Source organism: Sapajus apella, unplaced genomic scaffold, assembly GCF_009761245.1.
Source record: "Sapajus apella isolate SASKATOON/1434 unplaced genomic scaffold, GSC_monkey_1.0 scaffold20, whole genome shotgun sequence".
Taxonomy (NCBI): domain Eukaryota; kingdom Metazoa; phylum Chordata; class Mammalia; order Primates; family Cebidae; genus Sapajus; species Sapajus apella.
In genome coordinates this window covers 26,378,895-26,385,769 of record NW_022436960.1, presented here as the reverse complement: position 1 = coordinate 26,385,769, position 6,875 = coordinate 26,378,895, and the positions used below count along the sequence as shown (strand labels likewise).

The 6,875-nt window shown below is 47.5% G+C and overlaps 1 non-coding gene across 1 annotated transcript; it reads right to left on the bottom strand.

Annotated features, from left to right (window-relative positions):
- Positions 1 to 1,902: 1,902 nt before the first annotated feature.
- On the bottom strand, positions 1,903 to 2,009 carry LOC116558125. Its single transcript, XR_004271855.1, has one exon. It is a non-coding gene; the product is annotated as a U6 spliceosomal RNA (small nuclear RNA).
- Positions 2,010 to 6,875: the final 4,866 nt, after the last annotated feature.

Here is a 6,875-nt window from a genome sequence, read left to right as displayed (position 1 = left end):
TAACAAGAGCGAAACTCCGTCTCAAAAAAAAAAAAAAAAATTTATTTATTAAGACGGAGTCTCGTTCTGTCACCCAGGCTGGAGTGCAATGGCACGATCTCGGCTCACTGCAACCTCCGCTTCCCAGTATATAGTGAACTTTGAAAAATAGGGTCTCCATCTTTATTCTGCCTCATCACAGTTGCCGAACAAGAACCACTCTCAGCAGTGGACAGCTATGGCTGGAGAAGGGAACAGCCCGCACAGTGTCTGGGAACTACTGTTTTAGGCTTTTGCTTCTCCTAACAAGAAAACACTCCATCGACAAGGAGCTGAGTCAGCCCGACAGCTGAATCCACAACATAGCCAATCAGGGGCCAGCACTGTCAGAGACGCCCAAGTCCATCCATCATCAGGGTCCAGACGTCCTTGCTGGGCTTTGGGAACAGGGTTGGGTGCAGGGTGGGGCAGGGCTGGTCCTGGTTGGCAGAGGGGCAGTCGGGAGACTAGAAAGATAGCAGCCAAGGCTGAAGCTAGAACTGAGAAGCAGTAGGCCCCACTGAAGTTCAGAGGGCCCCTGAGGGGTGCAGACTGGAGACATGGCCAGCCAGATTTGTGTAGCATGACTAGAGTGACACCTGAGCCCAACCCTTCCCAGGCTTCCTCTAGCTCCCACCTGCCCTCCAATCTGGGCCACCTCCCAGACAGAGTAGGACGCTAGGTCCAGAAGGAGTGTATGCCCTGGGGTGACCTTCCCCTCTGCCTCCTGCTGGTTGGCATGTTCTGCAGATGTCTGGTTATTAAGCAAAAATGCCACAAAAGAGGACAGTCGCTCTCGCTCTGCCAGCAGCAATGGGGGACTTCATTGGCTAGCTTACATCCAGTGACAGTGGACACTTCTTTCCTTTTTGCTGGGTTGTCCCTTTACCTGGCTGGGGCTTGGAGATAGACAGTTTCCCCAAGCTGAGCCGGCAGCCTTTCTTTCCTAGAAAGCAGGCCCTAATCAAACCTCCAGCCTCCATAAGGCTCAGCAAGCATACACCTGTCCACCTGTGGCTCAACACGGCCTAATTCCAACATCCATCCATTCATTCCAAAAATATTAGCTGGCACCCACTATGTGCCAAGGACTCCATGGGAGTTGGAGATGACTCAGGTCCAGGGCTGTAAGTCCCATAAGTGAACCTACCCCCTAGTGAACAAAAATCACCGGAACGGTGCCCCAGTGGGAAGCAGGAACCAGATCTGTTACGTTCATTATTCTCTACTCCGTACTTATCCCCATGCCTAGAAGATAGAAGGCACTCAGTAGTATTTCTGGAAGGAATGATTCTTCCTAAAGGGATTGTGGATGGAGGACCCCTGAGTAGCCCAGAGCAAGCAGCCAATCCTTGCAGGTGCTACAACTCCATGGCATTGCATCTGCACTCGTGTCAATCCACAGTTTCCCACGCCACTCAGGAGGCTCCACAGGGAGGCCCAGCCAATCCCGAGGCAACACTTTATAACAGCGACCCCCAGGCGCTGGCATTATCCTCACACTCCATCACAGGAGAGGAAATGGAGACAGTTTACTAGCCAATGAACACACCCAGGTTCCAAAGGCTGGCTCTTTCCCCTACACCGTCAGCACAGAGGATGCTGTCATGGAGCTTGGGGTGATGGCGTGTAGGCTGGAGAAGAAGGAAGGGCAGGAGCAGCAGACATTACCAGTGTTGCGTTCTGCAGCAGGAGGCCGCGCTTGTAGTGCAGACTTGGGATCCGGATGCACCTTTGCTGGGTGTGTTGCTGGGAGGCGCTGTGTGGTAAAGCCCTCCAAACCCCCTTACCCTTTTACAGAACAAATATTCAGCAATTCTTTTTTTTTTTTTTTGCCACCTCAAAGGAGATTTTAAAAATTTATATATATATATATATATATATATATATATGGAATGCTTCATGAATTTGCATGTCATCCTTGCGCAGGGGCCATGCTAATCTTCTCTGTATGGTTCCAATTTTAGTATATGTGCTGCTGAAGCGAGCATGAGATTTTTATACATACTTTTTTTTTTTTTAAGAGATGGAATCTTACTGTGTTGCCCAGGCTCGTCTCACACTGCTGGGTTCAAGCGATCCTCTGCCTCAGCCTCATGAATAGCTGGGATTACAAGATTACAGGCACACACCACGGGGGCCTGGCTTTCAGCAATTCTGATTGGCTGGATTCAGGGTTACCAGGTGGGACCGGGCCCAGGCCTGGAACCGAGGCTTCTGCACAACAGGCCTGGAAGGGATCTGACTGTTCAATAACCAAACTTCCCTCTTTCCCAGGAGCCCACCCCTTTTACAGTGATCTGCATATCTTTAGCTAATAATTAACTTGTCACAAGCCCCATCAATACCTCATCAAGGGAGTGATAGAGAGAGCGGGAGGGGATGGGGGAAAGGGTCCCAGCCCAGCATCCCAGCCAGCCACAGCCCCATGCTCAGCTGGCCCATAATAAATAGGATGAAAGGCATTCCTGATAAATGCCCGTGTCAGGGAGAGATTTTACCTTCACTCAGAAACAATGTAATATCTCGGCTATTACCCAAAATAATTTATCAATGTGTAATAGCTTTGTGCAGGCCTCAGATAGGAGGGGAGCCACGCTATCAGAGATGGATGTAGCCTACCTTCGGCTTTTAATTTTTAATGTTCGCAGCCAGCTTTGCATTAAAGGCCAGGTGTCATATAAAGACTTAATGTAAGAGGGGAGTTCATGAATTCTAATCAAGGGAGGAGTGCTCCCTGGCTGGCTGCTGTCACCTCCCGCTGGTCTTATTGAGCTTTTGTTTTCTCCCCTCCTGGTTCTTCTTGCTCTTCCTTCTCTCTACCTCCTCTACCTCACCCCTCCCCTCACTGAGCAGCCCTTCCTGCCCCATCCCACCATGGGCTTTCCTATTCCAAGACACATTTATGTTTTCCCACTGTAAGAGGGAGGCTCTCTGGCTGGGTCAGGGCAGGGAATGCAAAGATTCCAGAACAGCTGGATGAGATGCCCAATTTCAAGATGGAAAGACGTTTTTTTCTTTATTCATTCATTCATTCCATTTTTATTTATTCATTCATTTCTTTTTTTATTCATTCATCCAGAAAATATTTTTGAATATTCATGAGGAGCCCAACTCTATGGTAAACAATGGGAGAGGTGGGCAAGATGGTTTCTGTCTCTAGAGGATTACTATTCTTGCTGAGAAAATACTCATTCAGGCCAGGCTCAGTGACTCATGCCTGTAATCCCAGCACTTTGGGAGGCTGAGGGGGGTGGATCACTTGAGGTCGGAAGTTTGAGACCAGCCTGGTCAACATGTTGAAACCCGGTCTCTACTAAAAATACAAAATTTAGTCAGGCATTGTGGCATACACCTGTAGTCCTAACTACTTGGGAGGCTTCAGCAGAAGAATTGCTTGAATTCGGAGGCGGAGGTTGTAGTAAGCAGAGATCGTGCCACTGCACGCCAGCCCAGGCAACAAAGCGAGTCTCTGTCTCAAAAAAGCAAAAAACAAACAAAAAAAGACTCTTCATGCAAACATGCACATGTAAATGTGACTGGAGATAGTTACATGAGATTTAAAAGATACCCTCAAATGTCATCTTCTGAGTGAGGCTTTCCCTAATTTGTGCGGCTAAGCATGTGTGCACGCGTGCGCGCGCACACACACACACGCATGCACAAGCACACACCTAGCCAGCATCCCCTGTCCCACCTGGGCTTTCTTTTACTCCAGTGTCCTTATCACCTTCTACTACACTGTAGAGCCGCCTGTACTAAAACACAAACAGGCACGTTACAATTTTAAAGAGTTTATTGGAGCAAACAGCGATTTATGAGTTGGGCAGTGTTAAGACCCCACGTGGTTCAGGGCCCCACTGAGGGGTGCAAGGTGAAAACTTTTAGAAGGTATTTGCAGAAGCAAGACAAAAAAGATTTGATTGATTAAAGTGGAAAATCTCAGAGATCAGTTGGTTTCTGATTGGTAAAGTCTCTAGTTAGAGATTTGTTGGCAGTGTCTGATTGGTTAAGTGTTTTCTTTTTATTAATGTTTAAATTTTTGTATTTTTATTTTTTATAGAGACTGGGTCTCACTATGTTTTCTAGACTGGTCTTGAACTGGCCTCAGAAGATACTCCTGCCTCAGCCTCCCAAAGTGCTGAGATTACTGGCATGAGCCACTGCACCTAGTCTATTAAATTGTTTTCTTGGACTATGACCCCTAACTTCGAGCCACTGCACCTAGTCTATTAAATTGTTTTCTTGGACTGTGACCCCTAACTTCGAGCCAAGTGTCAGTTGCTTACTTAGGAACCCAAGGCACTTTGGAGCTATCTCAGCCTAATGGCCTCCCAATTAATTCTTTTTTTTTTTTTTTTTTTTTTTGAGACGGAGTTTCACTCTTGTTACCCAGGCTGGAGTGCAATGGCGCGATCTCGGCTCACCGCAACCTCCGCCTCCTGGGTTCAGGCAATTCTCCTGCCTCAGCCTCCTGAGTAGCTGGGATGACAGGCACGCGCCACCATGCCCAGCTAATTTTTTGTAGTTTTAGTAGAGACGGGGTTTCACCGTGTTGACCAGGATGGTCTCGATCTCTTGACCTCGTGATCCACCCACCTCGGCCTCCCAAAGTGCTGGGATTACAGGCGTGAGCCACCGCGCCTGGCCTTTTTTCTTTTTTTTTGAGACAGAGTCTTGCTCTGTCACCCAGGCTGATCTTGGCTCACTGCAACAACTGCCTCCTGGGTTCAGGCAATTCTCCTGCCTTAGCCACCCAAGTAGGTGGGATTACAGGCAACCACCACCATACCTGGCTAAATTTCGTATTTTTTAGTAGAGACAGGGTTTCACCATGTTGGCCAGGATGGTCTCAATCTCTTGACCTCGTGATCTGCCTGCCTCAGACTCCTAAAGTGCTGGGATTACAGGAGTAAATCCACTGCCCCAGCCTGGGCAGGCTAGTTTTCATGTGAGTGGTACCTTCCTGCAAACCATTTCTAATTTCAAACTCACAGAATTCAAGACAAATTTTCCCCCAGGAATAGATATAAAGTAGGATCTGCCTCGTTTCAAAATTTTGCACAAGTGGGACTTCATATTATTTGCATTGTCCAGTTTCAGATTCACTTGAAAATGCGCGAGAGGGGCCAAGTTCTTTCCCTGCTTTTGTGGCCCTGCTGCCTCTTTCCACTGTTTCTGCCCTTGGGAATACAGGATTCCTCCCCAGAGCTCCTTTTTCTTCTTTTAAGACCTGCTGCAAAAGTCAGCCTCCTCCATGAAGCCCTCAGGAACAGTGGGCCCCTCCCTCCTCTGTGCTCTCAAAAAATTTTGTTCCTGCCTTTGTTACAGGCAGCTGAATTGTAAACGAGCTGCTAATGGGTCCAGATCTCCATTTGATCTTGAGTCCTTGACAGCAGACACTATGTCTAAGTCATCTCTTTAATCCTATCACCTTGTATATAAATGAAGGAATGAAGGAGTGAATGGGGTGCCCAGGTAACTCCCACAGATGTCCTCCAAAGCCGATGTAGGCTTCTAAGCTGGATTCATCAGAATCACCTTTGGAGCTTAAAACAAACCAACAAACCAATATAAAACAATGCACGTTCTTTTACTTCACTCCAAACCTTGTTTAGAAATACCCTTACCCCAAGAGATTTTGAAGAAGAGGCAAGTGAGAACTGTGGCTCTAACCAGGGTCTGCCTTAGATTCGCCTGGGGCACTTGGTAAAGGCACAGGACCCTGGGATTTCATCCTGAAGTTTTATTTTTTATTTTTATTTATTTATTTATTGGAGACAGAGTCTTGCTCTGTTGCTCAGGCTGGAGTGCAGTGGCTCAATTTTGGCCCACCACAACTTGCACCTACCAGGTTCAAGCTATTCTTTGCCTTAGCCTCCCTAGTAGCTGGGATTACGGGCATGTGCCACCAGCCAGGCTAATTTTTGTATTTTTAGTAGAGATTGGGTTTTGTCATATTGCCCAGGCTGGTCTTGAACTCCTGAGCTTAGGCAATCCACCTGCCTGGCCTCCCGAAGTGCTAGGATTACAGGTAGCCTCTCAAAGGGCTAGGATTACAGGTGTGAGCCACTGTGACCAGCCTCCATCCTGAATTTTTAGAGCCAGATGTTCCAGGGATAGTTTTTGTTTAACAAAGGCCCACGGTGACTGCAGGAGTCAGAGCAGTTTGGGAAATTCCCCAGGCCCATATACCACAAGGGCTCCCAATCCTCAGTGAGGACACATTCTCTATCCCCTTTCAGACAATGAGTACTTCCAGAAATCCCCAAAAATTTCCAGGGCAGGAAGCAACTTTAGTGATAATTCTATTGCAGGGTTTATCAACCTCAGTACTGTTGCCATTCTAGGTCAGATAATTCTTTATTCTGGGAAGTCCTGTGTATCGTAGGATGCTCGGCAGTGTTAGGAACAAATGCTTGTTCCTTGGTGCCGAAAAGAAGGACTAGCACTCAGACAAATAATTTTCTCAGCAAGGCAATTTACTTCTATAAAAGGGTGCATCTTCCAGATAGAGTAACGGCAAGAGCACACCTGAACAGGGGAGGGGAGGGATTCTTATCCCTGACAGAGGTAGCCCCTACTGCTGTGTTGTTCCCCTATTGCCTAACTTGAAAAGTGCAGGAATGCAGTTACACCAGTGGGAAGGCAGGAAGATCAGTTTTGGCTGGAGTAGCTGCTGCGATGGGAGGAGTAATTCACAGAGTGGGGAGCAGATGTTGAATGTGGACTCTATAGATAAGGACTGTCAGGATGGTTGTTTACTAGGGCTGGGAGAACATAGAGAATATGGAAGTCTGGCCTCGAAAGCAAGGGAACTTCAACAAGCTAAACTTTTGAAGAACCTCCTACTGTAT